The sequence below is a fragment of the Terrapene carolina genome, unplaced genomic scaffold (genome assembly GCF_002925995.2).
Source record: "Terrapene carolina triunguis isolate 2854851 unplaced genomic scaffold, T_m_triunguis-2.0 Scaffold148, whole genome shotgun sequence".
NCBI classification, from domain to species: Eukaryota; Metazoa; Chordata; order Testudines; family Emydidae; genus Terrapene; species Terrapene triunguis.
In genome coordinates this window covers 6,460,016-6,475,486 of record NW_020664499.1, presented here as the reverse complement: position 1 = coordinate 6,475,486, position 15,471 = coordinate 6,460,016, and the positions used below count along the sequence as shown (strand labels likewise).

The window sequence follows — 15,471 nt, the reverse complement described above, 5'->3', positions numbered from 1 at the left end:
CGCCCCAAGCACCAGCTTGGGTGCCTGGTGCCTGGAGCCGGCCCTGCTGCGGGGTAACGAGCAATAGGGGGCGGGGCAATGGGCCAGCTCGCTCCGCCCCCTTCGTCTTGCGGGTGTGTTTCCCGGCACAGCCCCGCCCCCGCAGGGCTAACGGCCAGCACGGCCCCGCCCCCGCCCCCGGCGCTGCTGATAGGGCGGGAACTACAGCTCCGCCCTGCCTCTCACAGGAACCCGTAGGACCCCGAGCACCGCCCCTCTCTCCGGATCCCGCCCCTTCCGCTCGGGACGGGGGCGGGGCTGTCCGGTCTTCGCTGGCGGCACTTCCGCCCGTGTGATGGGGCATCCCGCCGCCCGGGAACGGGCCTCTCTACATCGCCGGGTAGCGCGCACGGTCCCGCGGGGAGGTAAGGTCCGGTCCGGGGCTACAAGGGGCGGCCCCGCTGGGAGGGGTGCTCCGCTCGAGGGAGGGACGGGCTGGGGAAGGGGGAGGAATGGGCTGGGGTGGGGGTATCAGAGCCCTTTCCCGAATCGGTTACCCCATCCCTTGGGGGCGGATCTCTCCCCTCCATCTCCTGCCTGGTGTACGGTAGATGCCAGCTGCTCAGCAGTGCTTCGTGCTGGGGGGAGGTTTCTCTGTATTTATTAATTTAAATGTACAAGCCACATTCCCCACCAGCAGCGCAGCGCTTGGGCCCCTTAGTCTCAGTGTGAGCCCCACCTCTGGGGGCGATGTGGTCACTGCTCGCTGGCTGGGTGCTGTTCTGGCTGAGATTGTAGAGTATCCGTTTCACATCTGGTACGTCCCCTCTCTGCAGCGGAGCGATGATACAGACTTGGTGATGTAATATTATAGTTCTTATTGCCCAATACTATGACCCTGGGAACAAGACGCTTGGAAAATAATTACAAAATTCAAACAAAAAGAGTAATTTCTCTGTTTACAATATATAGCCATACATGGTATATTTCTTAAAAATGGCACAATATTTTTATATGAAACCTGTGTTTTGGAATGTGCCTATTTTAGGAAATGCTGTAAAATTGTGTTGAGGTTTGTTGCTGTTGAGCACTTTTTGTTGCTGCCTTTGCATGCAGATCCACATGGATAATTGCTCTATTGTGAATAAGGTACAGGAGATGCTATATACACACAAGATTTGGTTTCAAGGTCAGAACTTCAATGCATACTAATTGCATCCAGTTTATCCATTGGTGTAACACTGAAGTCTTGACACAAACTTTTTTAAAAAGTTTTTTTTTTTTTTTAAATTTCTCTCTAGGAAATTGCACATTAGTTGCACAAGTTATTTGTAACATATGCTTCCTTGGGTACAAGGGGAAGGTTGCCATGACAGTCTTAACTTTAAATGTTCCTAGGTTTTGGTGACTTGTCATGTTCATTTTATTTTAAATTATTTTGTGCAAGTTTTTTATATTAACCAAGGTAAGGTGGAAAAATCTTTCCTGGAAAATTTTGATACATACCACAGAAGTGGCAAAATCTTTAATTAACTGGTCTATGTTCTACATACACGCAGTCAAACTTATGCTAATGTTTGACAGTTAAGGTGCTCTGCTTAGTAGGACCCTTATAGACTAAAAGGAGAGCTGACTTAATTTGATTTTATTCTGTCACCAGACTTCTTTATATCAAATTATTTCTAAAGAAAATAAAGTATAATTTTGGTAACATAAGGATGTTGCTATTTGCATGAGCATGAATAATTATTGTGACAGTGTGGTATTCCAGTTTTTGCTCAAAACTCGATGGTAGTTGATACCAATTGGGGTTCTGTTTCATGTACTTAGGAGAAAATTCAAAAATTGAAACAGTTTGGTCATTCCACTTGAAGATCATATTTGAATAGCAAGGCACTGTGGAGAAGCTTGCACTAATGCTGCCTATGCTGTTGTGCTTTGGTAATTAAATGGAGGGCTTGGATTTCCTTTGAAGTAATTTACAAGCATCTCAATCTATTAACTTCTGACTCTTGAAATCATATTTTAAAAGTGGCTATTCCCCCCCCCCCCCCAACTTTGTAAACAAATGGAAGAAAAGGCAATGGTCAGAGGAAGCATTAATGTGTTCCATCTCCCTGTTGTTATATGGTTTTACAAATAGTTATGTTAAGTCACTTTCTTAGGGTTTTCTGCATGACTCTTTCCTAGAAACTTCAGAAAAATAGCCGTTCACTCACACTCAGATTTATTTAAAGCTGTCAGCTAAAATCTCGGATGATTCCATCTGCACTGAGTGTACTCCATCCCCACAGAGCTCCTTCATGCTGCTGGATGGCACATGCACTACCCCACGGTGGATACCCCAGGGTGGCAAGAGCTGAGCAGAGCTTTTCCTAGCCTTGCTCCTCACAGTAGCCAGGGCCTGCTGTACTGCCAAGCACAAGAATTGAGAATAAGGAGCCTCCTGTGCTCTCATTAATACAACTCTTCCCCCCCCCCTTCCCCCCACCGATCCCAGAAATGTAGAGGAGGAAGCAGCCGAACTCAAGGAGAAGAACATGGAAAGGAGGTGAGGATGGGAGTACTGGGGGCAGGAGCAAAGCAGGGAGAAGAGCATACAGAGCTGGAGGGAGGAACAAAGGATGGGAGGGAACAGAGGCAGGATCCAGGAGGAAGGGGGGATAGGAGCAGAGGAGAAATGGAGGCAGGAAGTGGAGGGAAGGGGACAGGAACTGGGGAAATGATCTGGAGGCAGGAGCCAGGGTGAAAAGGGAGAATAGAAACAGAAGGTGGGGCTGGGGAAGGAGGATTCATAGTTATGTAACTAGAGCACACTCCCTTCCAGAACCTGGAATTAAACTCAAGATTCCGGAGTCTCAAAATTTCTTCTGCGGTAAATAGCTGTGAAGCACCCTGGCAAAGTCTCATTACCCTATAGAGGCCGGTCCACATGGAGGATAACAGCCTGTTCCTGGTACCCATTACTCCATGAGCTCAAGTACTAGAAGTTTGTGCTCTGAATCTAAAGGTCCCAGCCCTTCTGATAATCCTCATATGGTGCACTGTAGTTCTACATGATGGAATTCTGCATGTTATCTTTTAAAAAGCATAGGAAATTAAACTGAAAAACATAAATTTCTGTTTTCTTATGTAGAACCTGAATATATAGTGAACGGTCTTCTGACTTTCAGACAACTTCTTAAAACCTGTTCAAAAACAGGATGTAAACACTTCTGATCCTGTTTGTCCATAGGTTACAGGTAGATCTTTTATTTACCGTCATAAGTATATATAATCTCTTAGGCCTGTCCATTTAGGTCCTGGCAGAATGAATGGATGAATATTACATTTGCCTGGGCTTCTAATCAAATTCTTTCCTTTATATACTCAGTTCAATTTACTTTTTTTCCAGCCTTTTAAAGGATCTTTTGCATTTGGGTGTGACAAACTCTTTATTTGATACAGACCAGTGTCTATTTGTTTACATGCCAACATTCATATCAGAGTTCCTTCATGTGCAGTCCTTTCTCAAGTCATAATTTATTATTGACAGTACTATGTGACATTCATAAATCTTAATCTGATCCTAAAATTCTTTTACGTTTGTAGGCCATGACCCTGCAGTAAGGACTGCACGAGTGAACTCCATGCACCTGCATAGAGCCCCACCGAAGTCAGTGGATGCTGTAAGATAGTTCTTGGATTAGCTAGTGGAGCATCAGAGCCCTTGGACTTTCACCTACTACGATAATGCCATATAATCTGGGGTAGCACACATTTTCCATGACATAACATTTTGGGAGGTAGGAAGTGAAGAATACTTAAACTTCACAGGAGAGTTAAATAGACTAAAATGCGACTACTATAGCTAGAATTTTTCCCACATGTTGAGACTAATCACCTCTGTTCTTGCAAAAAGTGTCATGTGATCTTTGGCCATAAGTAAGGCTACAATTTTGTCACAGAGGTCGTGGAAGTCACAGCATCCATGACGTTCAAAAACCTCCGTGACTTCAGCCCATGGCAGCTGGGAGCTGCAGGGTCCTGCTGCCTTCCACAGTGCCTGGGAGCTGTGGTGGTGGGGATACCTGGCAGCTCCCGGCCACCATGAGGGGCGGAGGTCCCGGTATCTCCCCGCAGCCACCAGCAGTGGCAGGGGGACCCCAGCAGCTCCCAGCCTGGGTGGAGGGGACCCAGGAGCTCCAACCACCTATGGGTGGTGAGGGCCCTGGAGCTCCCAACCGGCCACGCAGGGCTTCCATGAATTTTTCTTTATTTCCCATGACCTATCCATGACTTTTACTAAAAATATCCATGACACAATCTTAGCCTTAGCGATAAGTGGTTAGGATCTCTGTTCTACTTCTCTGAAAGATGGTGGCACCTGCACCAGATAACCATGATACATAACAAAATAATTAGCCCCAGTGAAGCACCAAAGTTACGTTTACAGGAATAAATACAGTTATAACTGAGTCTTAAAAATCTGCACTTTGGATACACAAGTAGTTATGGTAGTCAATATATATTTTCCTACGAACAGGAATAACTCCAAAGGAATTGCTTCATTACGCTCAGTATAGATTTTTTTTTTTTTTTTTTTTTAAACTGCCTAAACTGTTCTCCGTGTTTAATTATCTTGGAGTCTTCATAGTCTCTCTGGGAATTAAATATAGTTGTCTGTATCCATAAATTGTAACTCTAATAGTTTTTATTCTTCCGGGGATTTGACACAAACCAATGGAAGTGAGGAGTCAGTTAATACTGATGATCCTTAATATAAATTGTTGGGTCATTTTGTGGGGTTTGACTTAAGAGCAGCAAGTCCTTCTGTGTCACAATCTTGACACTTATTTAAATATAGCGTTGCTGTATTTAATTGTAGCTCCTAATAATTTAGGTCCCAGTCCAACATAGTGATGTGTATAAGCAGACCGTATTCCTATACAGTCCCCCTGGATCACTTTGCAAGATTAAGTCCTTAGTTTTTGTTGGTGTGGTTTTTTTTTTTTTTTCCCCTTTTAACAAGGAATGAAGCTTCCTATGGCATTATCATCTTGAAGGTTACTCTGCCTTTTCCCATTCTGTTTTGTTGCAGTATGAGCAAAATTGTGAAATAAGTGATAAACTTATCAGGTGATTGTTCTTTATTTTAAAAATATGTGAACTATGAAAGTTTTTATTAGAAGGCACACTGTTGGTGGTGGTTAATGCTAATGTTTTTGTTGATGGTAGACCTATTCATCTCTTGAGGGTATTAAGATTGATCATTAGGCCCCAGTTCTGCAAAGATTTACACACATGTTTGATTTTATGCACTTGAGTAGTTTCATGGATGTCAGTGGGACTCGGGTATGTAAACCTTTTCAAGATTGGGGCCACAACTGATAAAGGGCTTTGAAAACAAGGCATATTATAAATGCAAATAGTCTTACTCTTGACTACTGGTTTAGGTTTTTTTACGTTCTTAGTACCAAACAATTGATATGATGATGTTGCAGTGCTCTGCTAGAAATGATTTTTTTTCGTTTAGAAAAGGTGAAAATATTCAAATTGATCTGTTTAGGTGGTCCCTTGCATCCCTTAGAGCCCAACTGATGTTAACAGAGCTCTGCAAGCATACAAAAGTCTGTTCATACAGATCAGCTGGCAAGATTGGGGCCAAAGTTATTTTATCTACAATGGAAAGACACCCATGGGAAACTTGATAAACTAGTATGATATGGAACTTAAAGGATACTTTATTTTGTACCTACATGTGGGAAAGGTTCTGTAAACCTGTTATCCTTGATAGCCTTTCAGTGGTTAATATAATAAAACAAATATGGAAGCCTAATCCTTCTAATCCTTCTGTTACTTCTAATCCTTCTGGTATAATTTTAAAGTGTCAGTCGTGTGTGTGGTGTACAGCACCAGTGCAAGAGATTCCCAAGTCTCTGGGCACTTACACAATGTAAGTATTTAGTAATACACTACTTGTAAGTCATGTGCATAATATCTCTTCCTTCTCCTTTTTATTTTAATAAGTATAATAAGCAGAGTGGATTTGAGTTAAATCATGATTTAAATCACTAGTCAGGAAGACTCGATTTAATCATGGATTTCTACATAAAAGTGCATTCTTGTTGGTTGTTATAACCTTAATACATATTCTTCACAACTCAGAGATGGATGTAGGTTTCATTTTTAGAAGGTACACACTATACATTTTTAAAGTGATTTATTTTGAAAACTTTTCAGATTAGATTTACAACTATATCAGAAAATGAATGATTGTTTGGTTATTTCATTTACCAAAGGTAATTGAAGCAGATATTTATGAAGTCATTGGGAGGTGAGCTATCTCCAATTCAACGGGTTAATCATTAATATTTGGAGGATTTTCTTGCCATGCTGTATTAGGAGGAGAACTCACCAGACAGACATTTAAATTGTTTTATTTAACTAAAACAACAACGTTACGTATTCTGGATTTTTTTCTTCAACAGCAAACATATAATATTTTAACGAAACAACCATATGAATTTTTGAATTTAGTTAAAACATTCAATTTTTTAAAATCAGGTTTGTTTTTAAAATTGTTTTTAACTAAAATAGTTAAATCATAGAATATCCGGGTTGGAAGGGACCTCAGGAGGTCATCTAGTCCAACCCCCTGCTCAAAGCAGGACCAATCACCAACGAAATCATCCCAACCAAGGCTTTGTCAAGCCTGACCTTAAAAACCTCTAAGGAAGGAGATTCCACCACCTCCCTAGGTAACCCATTCCAGTGCTTCACCACCCTCTTAGTGAAAAAGTTTTTCCTAATATCCAACCTAAACCTCCCCCACTGCAACTTGAGACCATTACTCCTTGTTCTGTCTTCTGGTACCACTGAGAACAGTCTAGATCCATCCTCTTTGGAACCCCCTTTCAGGTAGTTGAAAGCAGCTATCAAATCCCCCCTCATTCTTCTTTTCTGCAGACTAAACAATCCCAGTTCCCTCAGCCTCTCCTCATAAGTCATGTGCTCCAGCCCCCTAATCATTTTTGTTGCCCTCCGCTGGACTCTTTCCAATTTTCCACATCCTTCTTGTAGTGTGGGGCCCAAAACTGGACACAGTACTCCAGATGAGGCCTCACCAATGTCGAATAGAGGGGAATGATTACGTCTCTTGATCTGCTGGCAATGCCCCACTTATACAGCCCAAAATGCCGTTAGCCTTCTTGGCAACAAGGGCATACTGTTGACTCATATCCAGCTTCTCGTCCACTGTAACCCCTAGGTCCTTTTCTGCAGAACTGCTGCCTAGCCAATAAATGATGGGGAAAAAAAAAAATTAAATAGACTGTCAGGTTAACATGAGAAACTTAAAATATTGGCTTCTCCAGCTAATTCAGTTGTCTTCACCTTCATTTTCCTGTTCATAATCTGGAAAAGAAAAACAAGCTTTCGTGCTTTTTCAGGTCCCAAACGATTTCTCAATTTGGAATGAATTAGTCCAAAGGAAGAAAATATTCTTTCTACACTGGCAGAAGAAGCTATTGCTGTTAAAAGCGAGATTATCACTTCAACAGTCTCTGAATCCAAGTGCTTAAGTGACCTCCACCAGTTCACTGGTGTGACTTTCTTTAAAACATCATCAGCAAACATATATTTCTTGAATGGTTCAGCCTTAGCTCTGAAGTTTTATAGTTGTCATTATGGAGGGATGATTGCTGGATGTCCATGTCATAGCCAACTCCTCTTCTTCAGCAGTTAAGTTTTGACCCTGGTACCGAGTATTGAGAATATTTGCAAGAAAATGAGCTGGAAATAGTGCTTGTCGCATTTGATTTTTTTAATGCTTGTAATTTAACTCTGTCATTGCTTATTTCTCCTTTTAAGATTTCACTCAGTTCCTTCCAAATTTCAACAGCATCAGCAATAAAACAGCTATTTCCCTGTCTTTTGTTCAAGGCTACAGAAATAGGCTTCAGGGTACTCAGCATGCGTTCAACATTTCTGTTAAGCCCAACATTGAAAACTTTGGCTGTGACAGTGCCATCTATTTTTTCACGATTTTGTTCACAAACTCATCAGATTAGGCCAGTTCTTGATATAGTGCTCAAAACTATCCACTACTGAGTTCCAGCGCACATCTTGTGGGAGAGTTAGCTTGGTTCCTCCCACTTTTTTCAGAGCAGCTGCTGCAAAGTGATTGTTATTGAAGTATTTTGCAATTTCAACATTAGCCTTTATTCCTGGAACACTGAAGTCTTTGGCTATGATGTGCATCAAATGAGCACTGCAACCGTGTGTTATTAGCTTGGGACTCTCTTCACTCTGTTCTAAATTTCTTCTCATCTTCGATACATTTGCAGCATTGTCTGTGACCAAGCTGAGTACTAGACATATGAATTATAGCTTTTACTGCTACTTCTTGTAAGTATTCTGCTGTGTGTTAAATACTTAAAATGTAGAATGCTCACAGCTGCTCACTGAACTAGAGAGATCAGATTTTAAATTACAAACATTTGAAAAATAACCTCAAAAGCAACCTCTCATTTTCGGTACTCTCTTCTGTAGCTAACAAATTTAACAGGGGATGCTGATTCCTTCTTCCTGTTTCTCTTATTTTGATCACCATAGAAGAGGGAAGATGTAAACACAAACTGCCACTTTGATATAAGTGTATTTTGTTGAATATTGTGAAAATTGGCACATATTTCAAAATTAAATCAGTAAATCAGCATATCAGTTCTTCAAATGATTGCATGTGTCCAGTCCTTTTAAAAATTGGAAGTTAAATCCTGCTGAGGAAAATAGAAAGGAGCATAAGCTCTGGCAAGTCAGGGAGGTCAAAAAGAATATGAAGAGCAACTAGACGAAGACTGAAAAACTAACACTAATTTTTAAGTACATCAGAAGAAGGAAGCCTGCTATAAATAATCATTGGCGTCATTGGACAATTGAGGTGCTACAGGAGCACACAAGGAAGATAAGACCATCGTGAAGAAGCTAAATGAGTTCTTTGCATCGGTCTTTACTGCAGAGGATGTGAGGGAGATTCCCACACCTGAGCCATTCTTTTTAGGTGACAGATCTGAGGAACTGTCCCAGATTGGGGTGTCAATAGAGGAGGTTTTGGAACAAATTGATAAATTAAACAGTAAGTCACCAGGACCAGATGGTATTCACCCAAGAGTTCTGAAGGAACTCACATATGAAATTACGGAACTAACAACTGGGTTATTTAAACTATCATTTAAATCTTCTTCTATACCAGATGACTGGCGGATAGCTAAAATTACACCAACTTTTTAAAAAGTCTCCAGAGGTGATTCTGGCAATTACAGGCTGGTAAGCCTAACTTCAGTACCAGGCAAATTTGCTGAAACTATAATAAAGAATAGCATTGTCAGACACATAGATGAATACGATTTGTTGGGGAAGAGCCAGCATGGCTTTTGTAAAGGGAAATTATACCTCCCCAATCTATTAGATTGCCTGCCCTCCTTCCCTCTCCCAGTAGGAAGGAACTGAGGGGGTTTGGGGCAGTATGGCCCTTTATACCTGTGTGCAGTGGCGTGACTCACCGGAGGGTGCCCATGCTGCCCCAACAGTACTGCTGAGGGGAAAATCTCCAACAATTGTGCATGAGGCAGTCAAACACCTACAGTAGAATGGACATGTGCAACACATCTCAAAGAACAGCCGTTAGCTACCTTTCTGTAACTTTTTTTTCTCTGTTTGCTATCTAATATTTTTTGAAGTAAGAAAATAAATACTTGGCGCTTACATAGTGCTTCAGTTTTCTAAGTGTTGTACAAATATTAATAGAATGGTACAATAACATTCAAACGTGTAAGTTACACTCTGTGGTATGGGAAGTAGGGTACTTAATAAGTTGGTTTCAAAATCCTTTGTCACTGCTTGTGCCTCAAGTTATAACTGTGAATGAAAAGTGTTTTCATTTTGGGTTACTAGGCTAGTGGGTCAAGCATTTCAATGTTCAAATGAGCACTGGTAGCCCATGTGATTTAACAATGTGTAAGAATAAAGTAGCAGTTAGTGTGCTGTTCAGCTCACTGCAAAACATAATCACTTTCTGCTGGTTGCGAAGCCAACTTACATAGCTTTGAGTAATTTTTTAATACTTTCTCCATTTTATGTGCAGATATTACAAACTAAAGAGGCTCTCTTTAAACATAATTGAACTTTGGAATTAGCAGTATAAATCTTCTATAAAACATCATGTAGTTTAAGAAGTAAAATCTATTGAGAGCACTCATTTATTTTCATGACTGCAACTATTTGAAGAGGACTGCAAGAAAGGCAATTTCTCCTTTCCAGTTCAAAATCTAGGGCACAGGTTGGGCTTCTATATTAAATACAAGATCGCTTAGCTTTTCTTCATAAAGTACTGCTTGCTTAGCATAACCTAAGATGTGTTGCTGACCATGCCACTAGCTGTCAGATCAGCATTTTTGTAGTAACTGTATAAAAGCAAGGTTTTGTTAAGAAAATAAGGGTGTAACTTACAATATTGTTGTGTGTAAGAGTGTGTGCTTCAGATAAACATTTTTCTCCCCCTTTCCAGTTTGTGTCCACCACCATATTCTTGATCATGCTCATACATACAATGGCACACATTGCTTGAAAAACTTAAAATCAGCTATTGACTGTGAAAGCACAGTAAGTTTGGATTTTGCAATATACTATATGTGGTGACATTTTGAAGATAGTCAGGGTCAGCTCAATGCATTAATGAACATTCTTCAAAGACAAAATACTGCATTATCATGAGAGCTTTATTTGCTTTATATAGTTTGAGAACTTCACAGTACTATTCTGTTTTAAAGAAAAGCTTGTAATAGCAACCTCTGTTGCAAGTTAGATGCAGAGCACCTTGGGGAAAAAGTCCTTCTAAAATAAAGGCAGTACTATGTAACTAGCTCTCCATGCTTCAAGCGTGGTACTACTAACTGGTGTATGAAGGTCGACTTCCTACTGCAGTCAGGATAGGTTCACGTTCCTATTGTTCCCTATTGTGTGTTCATGGCTTAGACACCATCACTTCTGTTGTTGTCTAAGGGTGTTTATCTACCAGTGTACTCAGACCCAAGTTCAAAGGGGGGAACCAAACATAGTTGTTTCACTTTTGAAATGAGGGATGAAAAAAAATGGATGCAAGCAGCATTTAAAACAGTAATGCCCATGTTGCTCCAGTCAGCAACAGTTTTTGATCCTATAATACCCATGCTGCTAGTTACCTGGCACCAGTGATTTTATTGTTCATCTTTCCACAGAACCTTTAGTTTGAGAGTTATGAAGTCCTATGAATGCTTACATTTGGGAAGTTAGGAGCACAGGTCTGTTTACATGGCTGACTGCTGGTAATTCGAAAAGCACAGAGCTTCTGTCATTTTACTAACTTTGGATAATCAATGATAAGATACTGTAATTTTGTATATTTAAATATGCATTTATTTAGCAAAACAATTTGTTTAACAAAGCTGGTTATGGTCTGTTTCATACAGAAACTTTGCTTTTTAAGTGAGCCATGGATATTTGTGGTTTGAGGGGTCAAAGTATTGGAGTGAAAGAGAACTGTGTATTTTCACAGAATGGTAACACTCAATAGATTCATTTTTTGTTCTGTTGTTGTTGTTTTTTTTTGTTTTTTTTTTGTTTTTTTTTTTTGCACATAGACCTTAAGCTTTAGTCACAGTTCAACAGTTGTACATGTCCTTAATTGAATAATTGGGAGGAAAGGGGGAAGTGGCATGCAAAAGGAGAGAATGACTGTTGATAATCTGACTCAATGGAAGGCCTCTGTAGCCCATAAGCAACTAAGAAGCTAGTTGCAGACGTTGCTGATGTCAGGGGAAAACATATTCCACCCGTTGACATTTAAGTTCTTTGCTTGCCAGGTATTACTCATAGTGGACTTAGATATTTGGCTTCAGAGATAAAACAGGCAATGTTGAAGGAAAGTAAATAGCTCTTTCTGTACCATTTCCTACAACGTACAAGTCTAGTTATCTAGATGACTTCAGCCTTTCCAATTTGTCACTTTTATATGCCAATTTTCACTCTTACTTATCAAAGTAAATTTTATATTGAAATCTGTTTCACTCTTCAGAGTTAGAAGGATCAGAATAAAAGTTGCCAAGGAGATCCATATTCTGTGCAGTTAAACAATAGAAATTTCTTTAGATGCCTCCTATAGTCTAGCCAATCTGTTAAGGAGTTCCCTTGAAGGATTCCCCATTAATTAGAAAAGTACTATCCACTATAGTGGGGGAAAGAAGGGAGACTGAGAGAAGGAAAACCAACATGCCCATGTATATTCCTAATCAGAGCTGTTTCCTACCGGTGAAGGGAGAAGAGTAAAAGACTCATTGATTCCTTCAGGAATTACATCATGCGGACCTTATTTTCTTGGGGAGCACACAAATAACATGGTGATGGGTAATACAGAAAATCCTAACATTTTCAGTTTCAGAAGTTTGCTTCCAACTGTTCCTGTAGACGTAAGTTGAAAGTCTGCCTTACTTAACTGCATTTTAGTACTATGTCCATCAAATAGAGGGCAAGGAGCTTTTCCTGGATTAATTTTTACACAATACTTATGTATACAAGTACAATCATTCCATATTTGCAATAACTTTAAAATGTTACTTGTTAATTTAACACTCAGATGGATCAGGATATGAAGAACCTGATATTTTGAGAGGAATAAAACTATGGAAATTAATGGGAGTGGGTTAAAGTAGAGTTTGAGCTTCACAGGATAGATTTAAATAAATTTTAATAATGATTTAAATCACCTAGTGGAAAACCTTGATTTAAATCATTGATATTAATCTTGTCTTGCATTTGTATTTTTTTAGTCTCATTGCTTGGTAGCCATTAAAATATGTTGATTTGCAACTCTAAAAAAGCCTTTACACTAAATTTGGTGGTACTTTTTGCTAACTAGGAGGATAGGCTACATCTCAACACATTTATTTAAGCAATATAGTTGCTTAACATAAATTTATTCAGATTATTTTTTTTACATTTTGTTAGAAAATGGTGTATGATGCGTTTCTTATTTACTTGTGGTTTTTTACTCCTCATTTGTGTCAATCTGTGTTTGGAATTTGGAATTAAATTAAAACTCTACAGAAATAACTTATATAAAAGTTTTAAACTAAAAGTGCCCTATGCCTATGCTAGGCATATAAGAGAGTTTATCAAAACATGATTTGCATTTAAAATCAACTTGTGTTATACAGATGAAGTACTATGTGTAGTTAATGAATTGAATAGATTTTTTTTTTCTGGTTGCCATTCCTTCAAGACTTTAGAACTAGTAGAGCTCATTCTCTTGCACCTAATTTTTATTCATAGATTGGAAGAGATTGCTTTTTAACATGCAATCGGCTTATTAACTTTCAGTGAATTACTTATTGAATTGAACTAGTTGAATTCATTAACTACACATAGTACTTAATTGATTTAATACACAGTAGCTTATATTACATTAGCAGAATCATTTTTATTGTGCATGTTAAAATGGCTTTATATGAATAATACATAAAAAGGGGGGAAGGAGCCTTTTTAGTTCAAACAGACTGGGAAAGATAACTGAACCAAAATTAACTTGCAACTATTGAAACTGGTAAAAGCTGGGGGGGGGGGGGGCATTATTCCACACCATCACATAAGAGTTTGTTTCTCTTATAGTTTTTTAAATCTACCTATGCCCTACCTCCGTTTTCCCTCCTCTCCTATGCATTTGAAATTAGTAAGCAGCAACTATCAGTTGCATCGTACTTTAGATGTAGACCTTTCCGAAGTACAACCCTGCTAGTACTGACCTTTGATGTATTGGTATGTGCTTGCTCAGCATTATTAAATCACTCTTATTACATGGAGTTTGAGGGGTGATATTTGCCCTGCAATGTCAGAGGGAGAGGTCTGTCTAGTGTTATAATTCTTGATAAAAAATGTTAACTGAGTTCTCTGGGATTCCGCAACATTTTCTGAGTTCATCCTGAGGAATTGCTTTGTGATAAGGAAAATCAGTGGATTTTTGAGTGAATTCTTGGTGAGTCTAAGTTTACTGTTTCTCAAAGCCTTTGGCAGTGTACAGTATCCGTTACAAGAGGTATCGGAAGCAGCTACTTCAGTCTTTTCTCTCTCTCCCCCCCCCCCCCCCCGTATTGCCTCTATTTCTGAGCAGGAAAAATCAGAAGCACATGTTAGTGACTGATAGAAAGACAATTTGTAGGTGTTAACGCAAGATGCTTTGGTACAAAACAAAAAATCCTGTAATAGTTCATTTGGAATTAGTGATCCGCATAATGCAGCCTGCTGCTAGTAGTTGTGTATTGAATAGAAAAAGTAAGGTTATTCTGAATAGAAAATATTACAACTTCTTTATATTGAACAAAAGCAGTAAGGGAGCTGTCAGCAACTGGAATGATTCCTTTTTACAATGACCTTTATATATAACTTTACTCAAATAAGTTTAAATTTGAAAAAGTTATATGTACATTAGGCTGTGTAAAGTTAGCTCTTACTGTAAAAAATTGTAGGTTTAGGAACATCAGATAAACTAACACATCTACCACTGATAAAGGAAAGCAGAATCATAGCTCACCTGTTTGAATTAATCAATATGCAGATCAGCCTCATTATTCGGTGATATCAGTCTTCAAAATGGTGTATAAAAGGTATACAGTGCATGAATCCCATTGTTCTACCCCTGTATATAGGGAGTCAAATTGCATGGCAAAAACACTCCCAGCAATGCATTATGGATGCCTTGGCCATCGTTTGAATCAATATATTTTTAATAAGGTTTGTGTAGGTATTAGCTCTATATACAGCGTTTTATTTGTGATATTAAACCTTTGCGCTAGGGATACTGTCAACTTGCAACCTAACACATGAGTAATTTCAGATGCTACACCTGGTCAAAGAATAGTCCTTCTGATCATATGGTTGTATTAATATATGTATTTATATAGCTTAATATATATCTCTTGGGTTTCTCCATGATTGAGTTATTCAAATTAATTTCCCCACTTTTATAGATCTTGCTTACTCGTTAATGGCACCTGTTATTTCTGTTTTGTTCAGCATTGGACTATGTAATATACAAACCCCTCAAATGCAAAGTGTACACATAAGTGTGTTATGAGATGAAAAAGGCATGGTACTAATTCTGAGAGTTCTTAAGTCTTTGGTAAGCTTTTTTTTTTTTTTAAATTTGTTAGCTTTTTCTGGGAGCATCTCTCTGAATTTCTTTTCCGTAACTTTTTATATTAGTTATGTGATTTACTATACTGGCCTTCAAAAATAAATATTTCAACTTCTGGGAGGGCTTTTACTATGTTATCCCATCATCTGTACTTTTATTAATATAACAGTTGCTCACCTAGTCAGCCAATACAGAATTATTCGTTACAGAAAACTTTTGTGGTGGTTGACAAATTAGTTCTACATGGCTGAAGTATTGGGACATCTACCTCTTCCTTGGAGTAATATTCC

At 39.1% G+C, this 15,471-nt stretch overlaps 1 protein-coding gene across 1 annotated transcript in view; it reads left to right on the top strand.

The window, feature by feature from the left end:
* Window positions 1–336: 336 nt before the first annotated feature.
* LOC112106597 (sphingomyelin synthase-related protein 1) overlaps window positions 337–15,471 on the top strand; it is a 31,424-nt gene continuing 16,289 nt past the window's right edge. Inside the window, exon 1 of the mRNA XM_026653761.1 lies at window positions 337–404. The gene's annotated coding sequence lies outside the window, so the exon portion shown is untranslated. The remainder of the gene's footprint in view (window positions 405–15,471) is intronic.